The sequence below is a fragment of the Triticum dicoccoides genome, chromosome 7A (assembly GCF_002162155.2).
Source record: "Triticum dicoccoides isolate Atlit2015 ecotype Zavitan chromosome 7A, WEW_v2.0, whole genome shotgun sequence".
Classification (NCBI taxonomy): Eukaryota; Viridiplantae; Streptophyta; class Magnoliopsida; order Poales; family Poaceae; genus Triticum; species Triticum dicoccoides.
Genome location: NC_041392.1, coordinates 652,348,333 through 652,367,927, shown reverse-complemented (window position 1 = coordinate 652,367,927; position 19,595 = coordinate 652,348,333). Strand labels below are relative to the sequence as shown.

General features: G+C 49.4%; 1 pseudogene; it reads left to right on the top strand.

The window, feature by feature from the left end:
- The first annotated feature begins 9,483 nt into the window (after positions 1-9,483).
- LOC119333804 lies at positions 9,484-19,208 on the top strand (annotated as a pseudogene).
- Positions 19,209-19,595: the final 387 nt, after the last annotated feature.

Sequence of the window (19,595 nt, the reverse complement as noted above, 5' to 3'; positions counted from 1 at the left end):
GTGGAAGTGGTGGCCAAGTTACTAATGGCGCACCGTGGCATGGTGCGCCATCAACTAGTAATGGCGCACCACTCCCACGGTGCGCCATTAGTAGTTTTGAAAAAATTAATTTTTTTTACTAATGGCGCACCGTGGATGTGGTGCGCCATTAGTATTTGGACACTAATGGCGCACCAACACATGGTGCGCCATTAGTATATAGTAATGGCGCACAACATGTCTGGTGCGCCATTAGTGTCAATTCCATCTATAGCCCTTTTCCTAGTGGACCGATTCATGAGAGATTTGAGGGGGGGTTAGGGTACTGGATGAGAGTGAGTGGATGAGAGGGCTAGAGGTGAGAGTGAGTGGAGATGAAAGGAATGAGAGGGGTAGAAGTGGAGATGAATGGATGAGAGGGCTAGAGGTGGGCCCAAAGAATCTTATCCACTCGAAATTTGCTCTCTGGATAGGGAGCCAGACGCCAGGGACCTTGGCGTCTGGGTGTGTTGCAAACTAGCAAAATGCTCATACAGATCAGACAGGTGTCTGGTCTCCTGCGTGACCAATATGAGCCAGACGCCCGAGACTTTGGCGTCTGGGTCTGGAGACCCAGACGAAGACCCAAACGCCAGGGTGCCTGGTGTCTGGCTCTCTGGATCGGGCATCAGACAGATCAGACAAGTGTCTGGTCTCCTGCGCGACCAAAACGAGCCAGACGCCAGGGACCTTAGCGTCTGGTCTGGATATGGACCCAGACGCCAGGGTGCTTGGCGTCTGGCTCTCTGGATGATCAGACAGGTGTCCGGTCTCCTGCCTGACCAAAACGAACCAGACGCCAGGGACCTTGGCATCTGGTCTTGTCTTGTCTGGTCTGGATATGGACCCAGACGCCAGGGTTCCTGGCGTCTGGCTCTCTGGATAGGTGCACATAATTTCCTCTCTGGATGGGAAAAATGCTCTCTGGATAGCTTGCACATAATTTCAAATATGTTGCACACACTTTTAAACATTGGAAATCAAACAAAAATATGAACAAAGCATAGTTTGCACATAATTTCAAATATGTTGCACATAAGTAGTTCATGATCACAGAAGGTCTCGAATAACAAGTTCACACATGATGTCTCAAATGACATAAGTAGTTCATGACCACACACGATCTCGAATGACAAGTTCATACATTAAACAAAGTCTCGACATTCCATCATCGACGCCGGTGCCTTTCCATTTGTGTACTGAGTAGTACGGGGCCACTTTCCCTTCTTGTCACGTGCCTCGTCCTCCTCTCGTGCATCGTGAGCCCTTGCAAGTTTTCTTGCCCTCTCTTCTTGACGAGCCTCCTTCCCTTTGTGTGCCCTCTCTTGCTCACGCTTCTTGCGCTCGTTCTTCTCCTTCTCACGACGCTCATGCTCCAATCCCCGTGCAAAGGACTCCTCGAATAGGCGCTGCCTTTGTAAGTAATCTCGATGTTGGTCCTCTTGGACATCTTTTGGTACCTCGTGATCTATCCAAGTGAAGTACTTGCAAAGTGGAGGAGGTGACTACATAAAAATCATGTTTTTGTTAGTAATATGAGTTCAAACTTGATGAGGTTTTTTGTATGTACACCCAACATACCGGTGGTATGTCATATGCGTTAGTTGGCCTTCGACGATCATGTGCATAGTTGGAACACACGAAAAACCTTCTACCTTCTGTCCATGACTTCTTACGGTCCGTGGACACCTTCAGCTTGCAAACATCACCACACCAACATGGTGGTGTGGGCACATCCTTCTCCTTCTCCTTGTCCAACGTGGCCTCCATCCACGTCTTCGGCATGTCCTCTTGGTCCGCGCACGCCGGCCTCGTCCTGAAACCGGATGAAGCCATGCCTACAAAAAGAACAATTGTTAGCACAAGACACAAAGAGATACATGTGTAAATACAGTAAATCAATAAATGCTAGGAATTGTATGAACAAATAATATACCATTATTATTAGATCAACCATCTGGATTAAGCAAATAACCGAAGGCCGATCCATTATCAACCATTCCTCTCCGACCACCACCACCTCTAGCACTTGTGCTTCCTCTCCGACCACTTCCACCTCTAGCATTTGTGCTTCCTCTCCGACCACCACCACCTCTAGCACTTGTGCTTCCTCTCCGACCACCACCACCTCTAGCACTTGTGCTTGCTCGACCACCACCTCTAGCACTTGTGCTTGCTTGACCACCACCTCTAGCACTTGTGCCTGCTCGACCACCACCTCTAGCACTTGTGCTTCCTCGACCACCACCACCGTCACCTCTTCCACCTCATTCACCATCGGTGCCACCTCCACGACTTGTTTTTCTTTTTTTGGTTTTCCTATTCTTGCATGTCCGCTCATTGTGTCCCCCTTTACCGCACATCCCACAGTTGATAGTGTCAGGAGCCTCCATGAAATGACCGCTACCAAATTGTTTCATGCCAGTGTATCCAGCTAGGTCATCCATATCACCCCTGAACCTCTTAGTTCTCCTTCTACCCTTGGTCTCCACCTTCAGAAGAGGGTCTGGCCTAATATGAGGGCCATGGTACTCAGGCCACTGTGATTGGTCCAAAAAAAGGTGAAATCTTGGCGCCCATGTCAACCTAGTAGCTTCCACATGGAACTCTTGCATCCGCACGGTTTTTCCATCACAAACATGTATGTTTCTCGCCTTCGCCGCCGTTATCAAATGTGAGCATGGACAATGATACTTACTAGGCCTCTCGCACTGGCACCACCGAGTCTTAAGACGCACCTCAAATGCAGCACCACCATATTGTCTACCGTCTCGTGTTGTGCCACCTGGCTCATCAATTTGATAGATCATTTCAGTTCTGTCGAATATGATAACTTGTTGCCGTGAAGACTTGCTTGCTTGTAACTGCAACCATTCATCAACCTTTTTCGGATAATCCTTTTTTTCACCTATCCATTTTGCAGTCTCTTCAGAATGCCTCTGAAAGTACTCATTCAGCTTGAAGAATGTGTACTCCACTATTGCAGTCACTAGCAATGCACGGGCACCCTTCAGCACATTGTTGAAACATTCTACTAGATTGCTCGTCATGTCGCCATATCGCCTACCACCATCGTCATGAGCGCGTGCCCACTTGTGCTTCTCGCTTAAATTCCTAGTTAAGAACTCTTTTCCCCCTTCGTTCACCGCTGCAAAGAGTTTGTTGTACCGAGCATCGAAACCTTGGGTGGTGAGGGCCACACATACATGGGTAAGGTCTTTGCTGAGCTCCTTACTCTTACATGCCCGGTAAAAGTTGGCCACGAAATGCCTTGAGTGTGCCATGGTGCCGGTCCGATATGATGCATACCTCCCTAGCCCCAACCACGTTGTGCCTAACATGACCCATGAACCACTCCCAGTTGTCTTGGTGCTCGGAAGGCACCAAAGCAAATGCACACGGCAACACGTTGTCGTTTGATGAGTGCGCCATTGCTACCATTAGTGTGCCCTTGTATCTATCGGTCAAGAACGTGCCATCTATAGACAAGACCGGACGACAATGCTGAAACGCACCCACGCATTGTCCATAACTCCAGAAGGCACGGTGGAACACTCCCTCGTGATCCTCGACCACATGAAACATGCATGGGTTCTTATGTGCAATCGCGGCCAACAACCTTGGGAGCTGGTTGTATGCTTCTTCATAACCACCATACAACATCCTAATAGCATTTGCCTTTGCCTTCCATGACCAAATTGTTTTTTCACCATCCGCATTAGAAACCTCACTTTCATAGTGGGATCAAAGCCTATGTCTTTCATCCATTTGTATCTGAGATACTCAGATGTGAGTTGACGGTGTGTCGTTCGAAGTTGTTTAGATGGCGGTTTGCACCTATGAGTGGCAACACAACTTGTTAACACCCATTCTTCGGTTTCTTTAAGCTTTCTTGCACGAACCTTCCATGGGCATCCTTCATGCTCACACTTCACGGTGTAACGCAACTTCATGTCGGAGTGCTCAACATAAATTGGCCTATGGTTCCGAATGACATAGTCACCCAACCAAAACTTCAGCATAGGCAAGCTCAGAAATTTCACTCCTTTCTCCAAATAAGCATTCTCGTCCTCATTCTCCACCCTTCGTTCTCCTGGATCAGGGCATGGTGTTGGCTCAATCGCCGTCATTCTCATTCCACCGTCAACGACAGCTTTATGGGCAAGGCTGAGATCTTTAAACAAGTGAGTTCTTTTTTCTAAGCCCGTCAGCTCAAAGTGGATTTGGTTTTCCTCCTTTGTGAATCCATCCTCGTCCAACTGTTCAACTGGACCCTCGTCATCCGAGTCATACGCATATTGACGCCTAAAAGGCAAGTCACGATCCATGTCCTTTTGCGCTATGTACGCATCCAAGTCACCAACATCATTACCATGAAACCCTTCCTCTTGCTCTTCGTCGTCATCATAAGCATCTTCATCCTCTTGAATTACTTCATCACTAGCAATCATCACCTCAACTTCATTTGCTTGGCTAGTTGGTGGTTGGCTAGAAGCATTGGGGGCATACAACTCAATCTCATTTGCTTTAATAGATGGTACACGGGGACGTGGTTGGCGATAAGCATTGGGGCATCAACCACAACCCTATGCTCAACAAGTGGCACCATTGTCCTCTCGCTCATGTCATCCATTGGGGAAGAGACATGCTGGTTCAAATCAAAGGTAAACCGAGGAGATTCAACCTTGGTGGCAAACAATTCAAGTGACTTGTCTTCCGATTGGGAAACTTTTTTCTTGTATGCATCCCAATGCAAATCCGAGGTGATAGGCATACTTTTCAAGCGAGATTTGGCTCCAACTCCAACATCATACCTTCCTATTAACTTAACATCAACATTGGTGTCCATCCACTTTAAGACTTGTCTCACTTTTGCAACAACATCCTCATAGCTAGGGCTTGTATCAAAAACTAATGGTTCCTCACCCGTGTCGGCATTGTTACTCAAGAATGCCTCCTTGTCCATGTAATGAACATTAACAAGTCTCTCCATCTAAAAATAACATGAATGCATTTAAGACTTCAATGAGAATTGGTGTTTATCCAAATACATCTCATTATATCCAAATCATATCAACACTAAATTATTGGTGATGTCCACAAAAGTATCACTAATTAACACACACTAAGCAAAGTTAACCCTAATCACTAACTAACCCTAACCCCCAATCTTTCTACTCAACAAGCATATATTCCTACTACACACCATGCATATCACTATATTATCAAAGTTAACCAAGCCATTCACACTAACATAAGGGAGAAAACAAAAACTAGGGTTCCACCAACATGTATAAAATGCAACCAAAATAACAAGATTTAACAAAAAATAATTGGATGATTTGGGGGAGATTACCAAGAGCAACAAAGTGATGGAAATATCCACCTAAGGGATGCACCTTTTGGAGAGGATTTGAGGGGGAGCTTGAGGGGTGGGAGAGAGTGTGGGAGCTCCAAGTGTTCTTCAAGCTCGGGTTGTCGATTGGGGAAAGTGTGTGGGGTGGGTCCCACACACTCTCCTGTGGGTTATCCACTTACCAGGGCCAGACGCCAGGGTCCTTGGCGTCTGGCCCCTTTGCCACGTCAGCAAGTCAACGGGCAGGCGGGCAGTGCGGGCCAGGGGCCAGACGCCCTGGCGTCTGGTTCGCAACCCAGACGCCAGGGATGTTGGCGTCACCCAAAGAGGTCAAAATCAATTTTTTTTGAAACGAGGTCAAATCGGGATTTTGTTAGCCTTTTAGGTTATAACAGTAATTTTTTCCGGCGTCGGGCGACTGGCGTTGGTCCGTCGGTCGAGACACCGCATGCACGCCTAGAGCAATTTTAATGGGGTGACTCATTTTGTCCGCCGCCGTCCGTTTAGGTCGGCACGGACAAAAGATGAGGCCCAATGCAGCGATCAAACTCAAATGTAGTCCGTGTCGTGTTCGCACCGATGCATTTGCGGTTCAAATTTACGCCCCAAATGCGTCGGCGCGGACGCGGAATGGACGTCACACACGTCTTCTCGGTGTCCGCCGTGGCCCCATCTAGCAGTCGTCCAATCGCCCACCACCTATCTGGTCAACTTAATTTATGACCTGAGGCTCACACGTCAGCGACAGCGGTCGTCCATTTTTAAGACGATCGTGCGATGGGGCTGTCCTCATCCAGCCAGCCCCCGCTCCCATCTAGCCACACTCGCTCTCCTGTCGCCGGCAAATCCTAGCCAAGTTACGGTCATCATTACACTTTGTGGTGGATATGACTATCACTATGAAACTTCTATACATATGATAAGCAGATAACTTTCATAGTTACAGAGCGTGTCCATCATTAAGCGCATTGCTAACTGGTCTAGTCTTTTTCGAATCATTTTATTAAGCTCTGTCTGTTCATACTGCCTGTTTTGACAAATATTTTTTGAATTATTTCATTAATCTCCATCGGTACTGCCTATTTCGACAAACATGTTATATCTTTTAGTTTGCACTCACTACTTCATTCTTCGACCTGTCCATACCACCTGTTTTGAGAAATGTTTTTTAATCATTTCATTAAGCTTCGGTCCATACTGCCTATTTCGGGAAATATGTTATATATTTTAATTTGCACTCACTACTTCATTTTCCGAAGGATTCGACAACGGCTAGCTACTAGCTCGTAGCATTTCATCTAATTAAAGTACTCGTAAAACCACAATAGCTCCTCGTCCTCCTCCTTGGTCGCCGCCATCATGCTCCTCGTCCTCCGCCTCCTCGTTGTTGACATCCTCGTTAGCCGGTAGGGGCGGCGTCCCTTCCTGGAACCTCGTGTACTTGGAGTCCTCGAAAGTGTAGTGGTCAGAGGGTGTCCTCGGCCCGCCCTCGTAAGTAAAGACAAGCTCGTGCGGCCTCTTCTCGCTGGAAATATGATTTAAGTTAAAAAAAATCTCTCTCAATGTGATTACATTCATCAATCCGCACTTTGTGAAGGTGTTGAACTATCATGTTACACCAAAAAAGTGTTCATCTGCTTCACAAAGAGAGCATTGATGGTTCAGAAAGAAGCTTAGCGCTTTTGGAGTACGCGGCTATTTAAAACTCGGTGAACAGTTGTGCCACGTGGCACTTCCATTAATGGCGCATTCAGTCTGACGGTGTGATTTTCCGAGTTGTTTCAGACTAAAACTCAGCAAACATTGTTTATATATTCACTGAGTTCTCGATAGAATGAACTCGGCAGTATGAATGATTGACGAGCCCCGTCCAGCCGAATGCGCTGCGCCGAGTTTGACACTTGGTGAAAATTTCGCCGAGTTTAGTATGTGGAAACTCGGGAGAACAATGATTCTAGTAGTGCTCTCTCCGTTTTTATTTAATCCGTGTATTAGCTTTAGTCAAAGTCAAGTTTGCAAATTTATAAAAAATATTAATATATACAATAACAAATCAGTATCGTTAGATTTATTATTAAATGTACTTTCACATTATGTATATTTGTTATAGTAAATGTTTGTATTTTTTATAAACTTAATCAAACTTTAAGTTTAATTTCAGTCAACTCTAATATGCAGAGTAAATAAAAACGGAAGGAGTATTCCATAAAGTAGTGCCTCGTAAGCAAAGCAGCCCATATACAGAGAGCGGCTCGTGGGTAAGTTTCAATATGAACGTATAAGCACACACACACACATAAGAAGCGAGTTTAGAAATAATAAACTCTCTGTTTTAATTTGTGTGTGTGTCAAAAATATATTTAAGTGACACAACTTGTCTTATCTTGTATTTGTTGTTCTTCATTAAATTTTGGGTTGTTGAAAAGTAATTTTTAGCACGTCACTGAAGGCAGAGGTAGACCTACAGCAGTGATAGATGCAACCACGCGGGCGCTGCTCCCATTATCTCCTTAACCTATTGCGGAATAAGATCAATCCATGTTTGGTCGACGCTCCTTCGTGTGGCTACCACGCACTGACGCATGGACAGCTTTGATAAACATCTGACTGGGTATATGTATGTCAATGTTCAAATCAAGCCACCTTGTTTGCAAACATACGGAACGCAGGTTGATTCATACAAGGAAATAGTAGAAGGTAGGAGTATACTTAATAGATGAAGATCACAACTGGTAAAGGAGTACTAACTTTCACATACTATGGCATTACAATATACCGACTGCTTTTCTCCTCTGAAACACGAAAATATAATTATTTAAGATAAAAGGAGGACTGGCACTCAAAAGAACGGCACGAACGCAGGCATCTGAACAAGCGAGCAAATGGTCTTGATCTCCAGCGGGTGAGCGACTTCAACAGCGAAATCCATCCCCTCATTCAGTTCTCGTGCTTCACGACACCCGGAAGAGCTTCTGAAAACGGGATGGCCTTGCTGAAGATCTTCTCTTTAAACACGGTGACATCACACCTGACGCTGAAAGCATCGTCTTTCAGGTAGACCGATTTTCCAGGTCGCTCCTCTTGATGAGTTGAACGCCCGTCGAACCTTTGCCGCCACGAAAAATTTCTAAGGGGTCTTCGTTGAAGGTGTTCGGGTAGGTTTGGCTGTACGACGGCACCGGGTTCCCATCTTGGTCGAGCAAGCTGATACTGTATTTGGCTTCGACTTTCTCGAAAGCAATATGAACGAGATAGAGAAAGATCCAATCGTCCTTCTTGTCGTATGGACTGTCGGGGTAGTAATGCAGACGCCAATTGTGCCCTACGGCCGCAAACGTCTCGGAGGAGATGAAATTGCCGTTGTCGATCCCCTTGGTGCCGGAGTAGCCGTCGATGCGGAGGATGTGCGACGCGATCCCCTCACACGGGCGACGATGGCCGACGCGGACAGCGACGACCCGCCGTCGGTGGCACCGACGGAAGAGGCAGAAGCGTTGGACGTGGTGCTGGAGTAGTACTAGTAGGTTGCAGCAACAGGATGTTGGCAATAAGCCATGTCCGTGAGCTGGCGACCGGCGTCGGGTGTGCGCGTGTGCCACGATGGTGTGTGTGCACCCGAGTCCACCGTGTAAGGCTGTGGACATTGACGATCTATTGCGAGTCTAGGGACGCATGAGCGAGTCGTGCGAGCCGGCCATGGCGTGCTGATCGGGCGGGCAAGCAAGAGTGGAGGCGCGGCGTTGCGTGCATGTGGCTTAGTGGTTAGCGCATGCTAGGTTGATCAGTTAGTGCGTGCGTGCGTGGATAGTGGCCAGATGCATGTGACGGCTGGGCGTGCGTCTGTGTGTTGGGCTATATAAACCAATGTAATGGACTTGTTCGGTTTGAGCCGAGTATAAGCCATCTAGACATTGTAAAGAAGAAAAGATTGAGGCGTTTGAGCGCCCGTGGCGGCGTTCATCGCCGGCCAGAAAATCTTGTGTCCGCTGTTTTTCTTTTTCCACCTCCGTTCGAGTGAGAGGAGAGGTAGCTAGAGGGCTGTTTCAACAATTGGTATCATGAGCTGCTTCATCTTGGGTGTCTTTCTCCTTGCCGGAGGCGTGCTGGCGATGGCGGAGTTCGCCGACGGCTGCGCGATGCTTCGGGCCGTGTGTCGGTGTATGGAGGTGCGCGGCATGGCGAGGAGGCCGTGGTGGCTGTGGCGGCACGGTGAGGAGGCCGCGGAGGACCTGCGTGGTGGCGGCTTCAATGACACACAGCGGCATGGCGGCATGGAGGTGCTGCGCTGCGGTTGAGACCGCAGCGGTGCAGGGCAATAAGCCGTGGCGGTGAGCCGGGCGCGACCGGTGCGTGTTATGGGTGCGCACTGGACGCGTCGAGCACGTCGGGACCGCGGGCGCGCGTACGAGCGTGCGTTTGATGTTGGGAGGAGGCGTATGTTGCCGTTCTGCTCGAGTCCACGCTCGTGTTCGGCTACATCCTTCCAGGATTTGTCGCTGGCGGCTGCCATGGCAGACGCGGAGGCGGCGCGCGATGAGCGTCTGGTGCGGTTGGGCGCGTCGAGTACGTGCGGGATGTGCAGGACGCACTGATGCGGTCGGGCGCGTCGGGTGCACGCGGGACGTGCGGGGCGCAGAGAGATGCCAGACGTGTGTCGCCAGCGGAGAAGGAGCTCGACCTGTGTCGCCGAAGTCGTGACGGAGCACGATACGACCGGCGTCGGTGCGCCAGGTCGGGTCTGCGGGCTGGGTCACGGCCGTAACGACGACAACGACGCGAGCTACATCAACTCCGGCGATGACTAGCACACGGCACATCGCAGCGGGCGCGGAGGTGCGCGGTGTCATCGAGCGGACAACAAGTCGACGGCGGCGAGTCAGTGCTCCTGTCGGCAGGCCGCGTGGCGATGTCATGGCTTAGGGGATGAGTGTTGGTAATAAGCCATGTCCGTGCGCTGGCGACCGGCGTCAGGTGATGTCCGTTGAGGGCGTATGTGCGCTGTGCCACGATGGTGTGTGTGCACCTGAGTCCACCGTGTAAGGCTGTGGTCGTTGACAATCTGTTGCGAGTCTAGAGGCACATGAGCCGATGAGCGAGTCGTGCGAGCCGGCCATGGCGTGCTGATCGGGCGGGCTAGTAAGAGTGGAGGCGCGGTGTTGCGTGCATGTGGCTTAGAGCATCAACAACGCGGGGCGCTAAGGGTAGGCGCCAGGATTCCTATCCTCCCCGATTGAAAGTTGGGCTGACTAATCCTGGCGTCAAGCCTGGCATCGACGCAAACTCTGGCCGTGAGCGCTTAACCATTTTTTTCCCCTTCCGATGAGTTAAAACACGCGTCCAACGACCAGTTTTACAGCTGAGTCAGTGGTTAGCTAGCGCCTATAGTTAGCGGCCAACGTTGTGTTAGCGGGCGCCTCGATGATTTTTCAATTTTATAAAAGTTATTTTATTTTCCTAAGCGCCTATCTAAGTGCTTTGCATTGAAGATGCCCTTAGTAGTTAGTGCATGCTAGGTTTGATCAGTTAGTGCGTACGTGCGTGGATAGTGGCCAGATGCATGCGACGGTTGTGCGTGCGTGCATGGATAGTGGCCAGATGCATGCGACGGCTGGGCGTGCGTCTGTGTGCTGGGCTATATAAGCCAATGTAATGGACTTGTTCGGTTTGAGCCAAGTGTAAGCCATGTAACTATTGTAAAGAAGAAAAAATTGGGGCGTTTGAGCCCCTGTGGCGGCGGCGTTCGTCGCCGGCCAGAAAATTTTGTGTTCATTGTTCTTTTTCTTCCACCTCTGTTCGAGTGAGAGGAGAGGTAGTTAGAGGGCTGCGATTCCAACAATTGATATCATGAGCTGATTCATCTTGAACGTCGTTCTCCTTGCCACGATGCTCCGGGCCGTGTATCGGTCTATAGAGGTGCGCGGCGCGGCGAGGAGGCCGCGGTGGCTACGGCGGCACGGTGAGGAGGCCGCGGAGAACCTGCGTGGTGGCGGCTTCAACGACACACAACGGCATGGCGGCATGAAGGTCTTGCGCTGCGGTTGAGGTCGCAGCGGTGCAGAATAATAAGCCGTGACAGCGAGCCGGGCGCGCCCGGTGCGTGTTATGGGTGTGCACTGGACGCGTCGGGACCGCGGGCGCGTGTACAAGCGTGCGGCTGATATTGGGAGGAGGCGTATTTCACCATTGTGCTCGAGTCCGTGCTCGAGTTCGGCTACATCCTTCCGGCGTTTGTTGCTGGCGGCTGTCATGGCGGACGTGAAGGCGGCGCGCGGTGAGCGTCTGGTGCGGTCGGGCTCGTCGGGCGTGTCGGGTGCGCGCGGGACGCACTGGTACGATCGAGCTCATCGGGCACGCCGGGTGCGCGCGGGACGTGCAGGATGCAGAGGGACGTCAGGCGTGTGTCGCCGGCGGAGAAGGAGCTCGGCATGTGTCGCTAGAGTCGTGACGGAGGATGGCACGACCGACGTCAGTGCGTCAGGTCGGGTCTGCGGGCAGGGTCATGGCCGTAACGACGACAACGACGCGAGCTGCATCAACTCCGGCGACGGCAATCACACGGCACGTCACAGTGGGCGCGGAGGTGTGCGGTGTCATCGAGTGGACGAGACAACGAGTCGACGACAGCGAGTCAAGGCTCCTGTCACCAGCCCGCGCGGCGATGTCATGGCTTAGGGGTGAGTGTTGGCCATCAATAAAAAAGATGATGTGGCAAGCAATAAAGAAAGAAAGAAAGACATATGATAACATAGCTAGTTACTACTAGTGTGAGTAACATCACACATATCAAGGCATTATGAGTCTATAGCTTAATAAATGAAGTGTTGCCTGCCCATGTTACTACTCTATGTTACTACCCATTGTGGCTAAGGCTGGTCATAGTGGGGAGTAACTTAGACTAGTAACATACATATGTTACTAGTCTATGTTACTACCTTCATAGTGGGTAGTGTCATAGGTGTGGTAACATAGTTGCCTTCATTTATTACTTTGTAGACTCATTATGCATTGGAAACCGCTATGTGATGGTAACATATTATGTTACTCTATTTGCCTCTCTCCTCATTAACTACTTGCCACATCACCATTTTTGCTTATGTGGCATCTATGTTACTACCTATGTTACTCCCACTATGACCAGCCTAATCTAACAATCAGGCGGCTCGAATGCGGCGATCGAGGAGACGCGAGGGCGCACGTAACTGCATATCAATTGTGTGTGCGTGGGCGTGGGCGGCGCGCATGCATGCGTAGCATACGAATAGCCGGTGTTTAGTTAATTACCTTGAACCCTCAAACAAGGAGTACGTGGATCGAAGAAAGCACTCACGACATCTCTACTAGCAGAATCGAACCAAGTTAGTACTAGCAATACTAGCAAAGGAGGACATTACAATTTGCAATTATACAAGGTCACAATCAAAATTACAATTTGCAATTATACAAAGCTACAAACGGTAATCGAGACAAAATTGACGGTATTTGCCTCGTACTAGCAAAGAAGGACATAATTATCCCTTGCATGCATGTGGGTGTGAGAAGCTTGGCTTGCGCCTCATTAATCAAACAAAAGGAGTGAGAGCATTGGCTTGTTGTTGGTCGGACAGAAAAATATGCATTAATTAACATGACAAACAAAGAGCCAAGGTAGCTTGCAATATTGGCTTAAGCACACATTATTTTTGCCTTGATACCTGTAATATGGGTTTGTGGCCTTATATACAAAAGTGGAGGGAGGACTACTAGCAGAGTGACTTGTGCTGCAGTGTGTTCTTATGCAGTTCTTGATTGACACTCGCAATGTAGTACGATCTTATACAAATTGCAATATACTCTCTTCGTCCGATGAAAAATGTATGTTTGACATTAAAATTTGTTCATAAAAAGTGTAATTCTATCTTCTTAATACACTTTAAAGTGAAAAAAAATACTTCTCTCTCATTACACGGTAATCAAGACCAGAGGCGGACCACAATTTTTTTTAAGGTGGGGCGAAGTCTCACTAGATTTTTTTATCCAAATCAAATGAGTCAATACACACTAACAATGCTCACTACAAACCAATAACCAAATACAATGAAAATGTAGACATATTTCAATAGGAAAACATCCTAAAACCTATCAATAATGAAGCTTTTAATGGCGTCTAGAAGACCCAGACAATGGCAGTTCCCTACCCTTCTTCTGAAAATCTTTCTTAATTTTATCAAGATCAATACTTTTGAAGACCTCTCGCTCAATGTAACACACCATCAAATCATTAAGCCAGCCATCAGACATCTTGCAGCACAACTCAATCTTGATGATTTTCATTGATGAGAAGACTCTTTCAACTGTTGTTATTGTTATCGGTAGTAGCAATGCCAACTCAATGAGACGATAAACAGCGGAAAACATAACATGCCTTTCAAGTTCAACCATCTTTTTAGCTAGGCTTGTAATATCATGACAAGCTCTAAAGTCTTCAATTCTTCTCATATGGATAATGAATAGCTCTAGGTTATTAACTATATGGTCACGTCCATAATATGAGAAATCCTCATGATAAATCGCTGTGAGTCTAGCAAGCTTATTCACATTGAATTTAAGGCTTCAAGCTGTTGTTAAATTTTGCCATAAATCTGCTTTAAGCTACTATTAAAATATCATCCATTCGGTCACTACAAATCTACAATCTGCTTCAAGCTATAACTACTGTTAAATTTGCTATAAAAATTCAGAAAAGTTCAGAAATAACCTCCTCCCCTTTCCTTTATTCCCTTTCCTCTTTTTTCCATCTTCTTGCAATCTGGCCGGAACTGCGCCAGAGTCAGAAGTGGCCAGACTACCGGACCGTTGCCGCCGCCGCCGCTAGGCGCCTAGGCCCCGGCTTGCGCCGCCGTCGCTTGCTACCGCAGTGCCACCGCCGCTCCTGCCTCCTGGGCTCCTGGCGACCGGGCCAGCCGCTGCTTCCGCTTGCTAGGGTTGCCGCATAGCGTCGTGTCGAGAGGTCGAGTAGTGGTCGAGACGAGAAAAAAGCCTACGCTCGAACCTGGCCAGGCCAGCCGTGACTCGTCATTTAGTGGGTGGCTGGCTGTCTCGGCCCATCAGGCCATTGGCCGCGTTGGCCCATAAGAACGAGTGAACGACGACGCAGCCTTTTCTATTAGCTATCGATGGACAGCGCAGCCTCTGTATCGATGCATACGTATAAATTTTTTTTTGCTCAAAATTAAGATATGGCAGGCGCCATACCCTGCCCACCGGGGAGGTCCACCAGTGATCAAGACCAATAACAATCTACACATGGTCTTCTTAATTTTTTACATGCACCTAGCTCATTAGGGGTTGGGTAATTAAAGAGGAGAGAGATGGTGGCTTGCATCTTTCCAATGCATTTTTTACTTCACTCCATATTTTGTCCTAAAATTCTTAGATGTACACTCTTCACCGGACGGAGGGAGTAGGTAGTCAAGGCCAAGGAAAATCAGAATCAGAGAAGAATTGATTTGGTTTTAGAAGGAAGGTGCACATGGCATATCGCGGGTTGAGGAAGATCATGTATTATCATTGCTTTAATTGGAGAAACAACATCCATGAAGATGTCATTATAGATTTTAGATGCATGCATGGAAAATCGACAAGCTGATTTCCATGTCTAGTATCTCAATTTTTTTGTTTTAGCTAACTTATTAATTAATAGTCTGATGGTTCATGGTTGACAGTGGAATACCTTGACAGGATGTGCACACTCCATCTTGTAACCTTGTTTGATATACAGTGCCTATGATTCAGAATATATAAAAAATGTGCTCAGAATTCAAAAAAAGAAGTGCTCTCCTCCAAGCTCCGGCACTGGTGTCCACCTCACCCCGTAATTTCTCTTTGAGAAAAATCCGTAGCTGTAGCATTTCTCGGAATTAACTTGGCAACTCAGTTAAAAGCAGAGATGATTTAAAACGTCGCGTGCTTTGAGAGGAGCCAAAGGTGTAAACACACTAACCTCGAGGCGGCAAGCAAGCAACGCCCAGAACACAGCGAAAATATGAAGAGAAACAAATGAAGAAGTCTAGGCGTCAGCAAGAGCACCTATATATACCCTCACTGCAACCTCGGCCAAGCTCGCATGACACACTGCGCCAAATTCAAAATACTCAGAACGTAAGCATGTGCTTCTCTCGGCTGACGCCTCCTCTACTTTCTCGAGCGCGCGCTGCTGTCCAACGCTCCCATGGGCTGCCCCGCGCCGTTGCCGCCCCTGCGTGGCTGCGTCAACGACAACGTGTTCGCCCGTCGCTGCCGGCTGCGTGCGCGTCTACTCTGTCACCAACTGGAGGAGGCCTAAGGTGGGGTGGCTGAAACTGAACTTTGATGGCTCATCCAAGCACGACGAGTCCAGGAGTGCCAGCATCGGGGGAGTCTACCGTGATCACAAGGGTAAGTTTGTCTTGGGCTACGCGGGGCGGATTGGCGAGGCGACGAGCTCTGTCGCCGTCTCGCTGAGCACGTCGCGCTCAAGCGCGGCCTCGAGCTGGTTCTGGAGAACCGTTGGCGTGATATCTCCATCGAGGGTGACTTCAAGACGGCCGTCGACGCCGTTGTCAGTCGGGCACGCGTCCGGGCAGAGAAGGACGCAGAGCAGTGCAAGGCGATCACCGCGATGTTCACGCGGCTTGTCAACGTGACCGTGACGCGCGTTGCCCGGAAAGGCAACAAGGTGGCCGACCGCTTTGCTAAGCTCGACCACGAGGAGACGGCGCAGCGGGTGTGGCACGACGCGCCGCCAGCCGAGGTGCTCCTGCACCTTCAGCGAGATGCCGAGGGTCCCCAGCAAGAAGAAGAAGAAGAAGAAGAAGAAGAAGAAGAAGAAGAAGCAGCAGCGAGATACCGCGGGAAACTAGCTTTGCCGGCTCAAAAAAAATAAAAAATCTCGTGCGTACGTCAATCTGAATGTGATGTGCAATGCTCCTTTAATCTGTGAGGGTGACCGTTGAAATTTGGTCAGTTCTTATGCACATCACAAACTTTTCTTAACCGGTCGGACATTGGTAAGGTTCATTTGATTAGAACAATGCCGTTTTTTATTTTTTTGCATTCGCATTATCACTATTCAGCTCTTTCCTCAAATGTGGGAACCGAGTACATGCCAAATTTTGCAAATATATTATCTCAATTTACACACCCATTCCCAAGAGAGGACAAAGAAAATTGGAGAAGCTAGAACCGGATTCAGCTGAACAAAAATGGATCCTCTAGTACTAATCGGTTTGGGCCCCAGCAGACCGACTTGATACGCCTTAGAGCAACTCTACCAGACCCCGCAAAACGCGTTTGCAGTTCGCGCAAAACAGCTTTTGCGGGCCGGCGCGAGCTGGCACAGATGCAGACCCCGCAAACGGATTCGTAAAAAAATATAATCACGGAATATGCATTTTTACGGGTCGGCTATGCAAGTTCTTCTAGGACACCACCGTGACGACCCGCAAACAGATAAACTGCAAATCTCGCATTTGACATAGGATTTCACAAACAAGTTCAAATTCAAACGACACAAACAGTTTTACGCGTAAATAGAAGCCAAGTTCATTACGGCTAACGCAAAAGAGGGCCCTGCAAAAGGTTTGCGCCCATGTCCGGCATCATCTTGATCGATCTTCACTCCGCGCCATCGAGTCCACCTTGGAGTTCATCGGGGCCACCGAATCCACCTCCGACGCTTGTTCCAACTCCCGCACTGAAATCATCCACATTGCCACCATATGGATCGGAGCAAACATTACCGGAACTGTAGCATGAACCGGCCGACGCCACCATTCTTCTCTTCAAGATTTCCCTCATTGCCATACCATGCCATGTTTTGGTGAGTTCGTCCATGTCATTGCGGTTCATTGACATGATCTTGTTCTTTTCGGCGAGCAACATGGACATTGATTTGTTTTCGGCGGCTCGTGCTCTTCTCTCCTCGATGGCAGCTTTGCGCAGCCCCTCTTCCTTGAGCAACTGCCACTTTTCTTGCTTCTCCTTCGCCTTCTTCTCGGCCAACTCTTTCTTGATCTCCACCAATTTCAACAACATCGACTCGTTGGATTGCAACATGGCATCAATCTTCTCCCTCAAGCTTGATGCTTCTTGCTCTCTCTTCATCTTCTCCTTGGTCTTCTTGTCACCATCGGGCTTGTGAAAATTTCTTGGGCCATCATCATCCTCATCTTCATCCATGTTTTTAAGTGAGCCTCTCTTTGGTGGGGATTCTTTGTCGATCAACTTCCACTTGTCGCACTTTTGGAGCAACTCCCAACAATGCTCTAGTTTGAAAATTTTGCCTTCCGAAGCTTCTATGTCCTTATATCTATGTTGAGCAATCTTTTCCTACACAATGTGAACAAAGTGATCCAATCACTTCTCATGATGCAATATGATGATGCAAAATTTGAACAAAGGCAAAACAAACTCACATGGTCGGACTCCACGGTGCCACTTGGAGGTGCATTGTGTACTTGCTCCAAGCAAGCTGCCCAACGGCTGCACATAGGCTTGATGTTCTCCCAACGCCCTTGAAGCGACCGAAATGTGCGTGGAGTCCTATTGGGATACTTTGCCATAATGCGGAAGTATTGATCTTCGATCCTTTGCCAATATCTCTTGGAATTTTGAGATGTACCCGTGCATGCATCAAGAGACACCGCACTCCATGCTTGAATCAAAGCTTGATCTTCCAAGATCATGTAGTTCTTCAATCTTATACTTTTCCCAGTTTTTGCATGCGATTGCTCAAATGCTTGCGCTTCGATCTCCTCCAATTCGTCCGCACAACCATGATCATCCACGCCGACCTCTGTTTCATTGTACTCGAATGGTTCGAAAGGGGCTTGATCAATGTCAACCGCGTTCGTGTCCAACAAGTTCATGAACTCGGTTGTTCCATTGTTCGAACCACCGCTGTAGCGAACGATAACAAGTCATGCGCTATCGAGAATAATGGTGAAAAATGAAAGGGAATCGCCAAGATCAAAGGCGCATACCTTCCGGCCATTTCGTCGAACACCTCGCTCGCAGGGGGAGCGGCGCCGTTGAACGACATCGTCGGAGCACCTTCTTGCGGCGGGATGGAGCGAGAGGTTGAAGAAGTTGGCTTCTTTGAAGCCGGAACCTTCCTCCGCTTTACGCCCGCGCGACCTTGCCGACTTTCCCCGCCGGCTGGGATTGCGCTGCCGCGTTGGCGCCTGGAGCATGGGCCATTGCGGCGGGGGCGGCCGGATTCCTGCCCTACACGACAAAGTTGCCCTGCCGCTTGCGTGCAGGCGCGCTTGGGCTTTGGTTGACGGCGGCGGGGCCAACTTGGCCGGTGACGAGATCCGCCCGAGCGGAAGGGGAGTGGTCGACCTCGACGGTTACGGGGGACAGCAGGGGGTCCATGGCGGCGACAGGCGGCCGGGGAAGAGCAGCCGGAGCTTGCTGAGTGGGGGCAATGGTGGCGGAGGGTGCGGGGAGCGGGAAGGGCCACGCGGAAATGTCCCTCTCGCCAAATCTCACGTGGGATAGGGGTTGAGCTCGGGTCGGCCTCCCAGCCCGTGAAGATAGAGGTTGGGGAAGAAGATTTGCCGCGCCACGCAAAAAAATTTGTGGGCCGGGGCGGGATGCGGGGTCTGCTCGTGCAGATTTTCTAGCCGCGACCCGCAATTTGGTGGTTATTTTGCGGGCCGGGGTGTTTTGCGGGGTCTGCTAGAGTTGCTCTTATGCAGCTTCTCCTCCTCCTCCTTCGACGGCAGCCAAGCTGCCGCTGGCGGCCTGGGAGGAGGAGGAGAGGGACGCGGGGGCGGCCCGTCGGGCCGGTCACCATGGCGCGCTGGTAGAGTGAGTGAAGCGCATAGTCCCAGTGGAACCGTCCTGCTTGGTCCGTGAGCGCCTCCACCGTGCGGGGGATGTGGGGAGCGGAGGGCTTAGGGCTGCTCCGAGAAAACCCGATCTGTTGTGCGGGTTAGGGATCACGATGTCAACTACAATGGTGTCAGGGGCCGGTGGTGAGAGTTCTGCAGATGATGTGGCAAAGCTGACGGAGGAGTTGGGTCTGAGGGAAGAGGATCTGGACAATGTGGTTTTCGATGAGAAGGAAGCACCTGCAGAAGTGGCGCGGTGGATTGCTGTGGCTCGAGTGCACTTTGGGAAACCCTATAGCCAATACTGGTTGTACAAAAATATGCGTGCGGCGTGGGATCTCACACAGGAGGTGAAGTTCAGTCCTTTG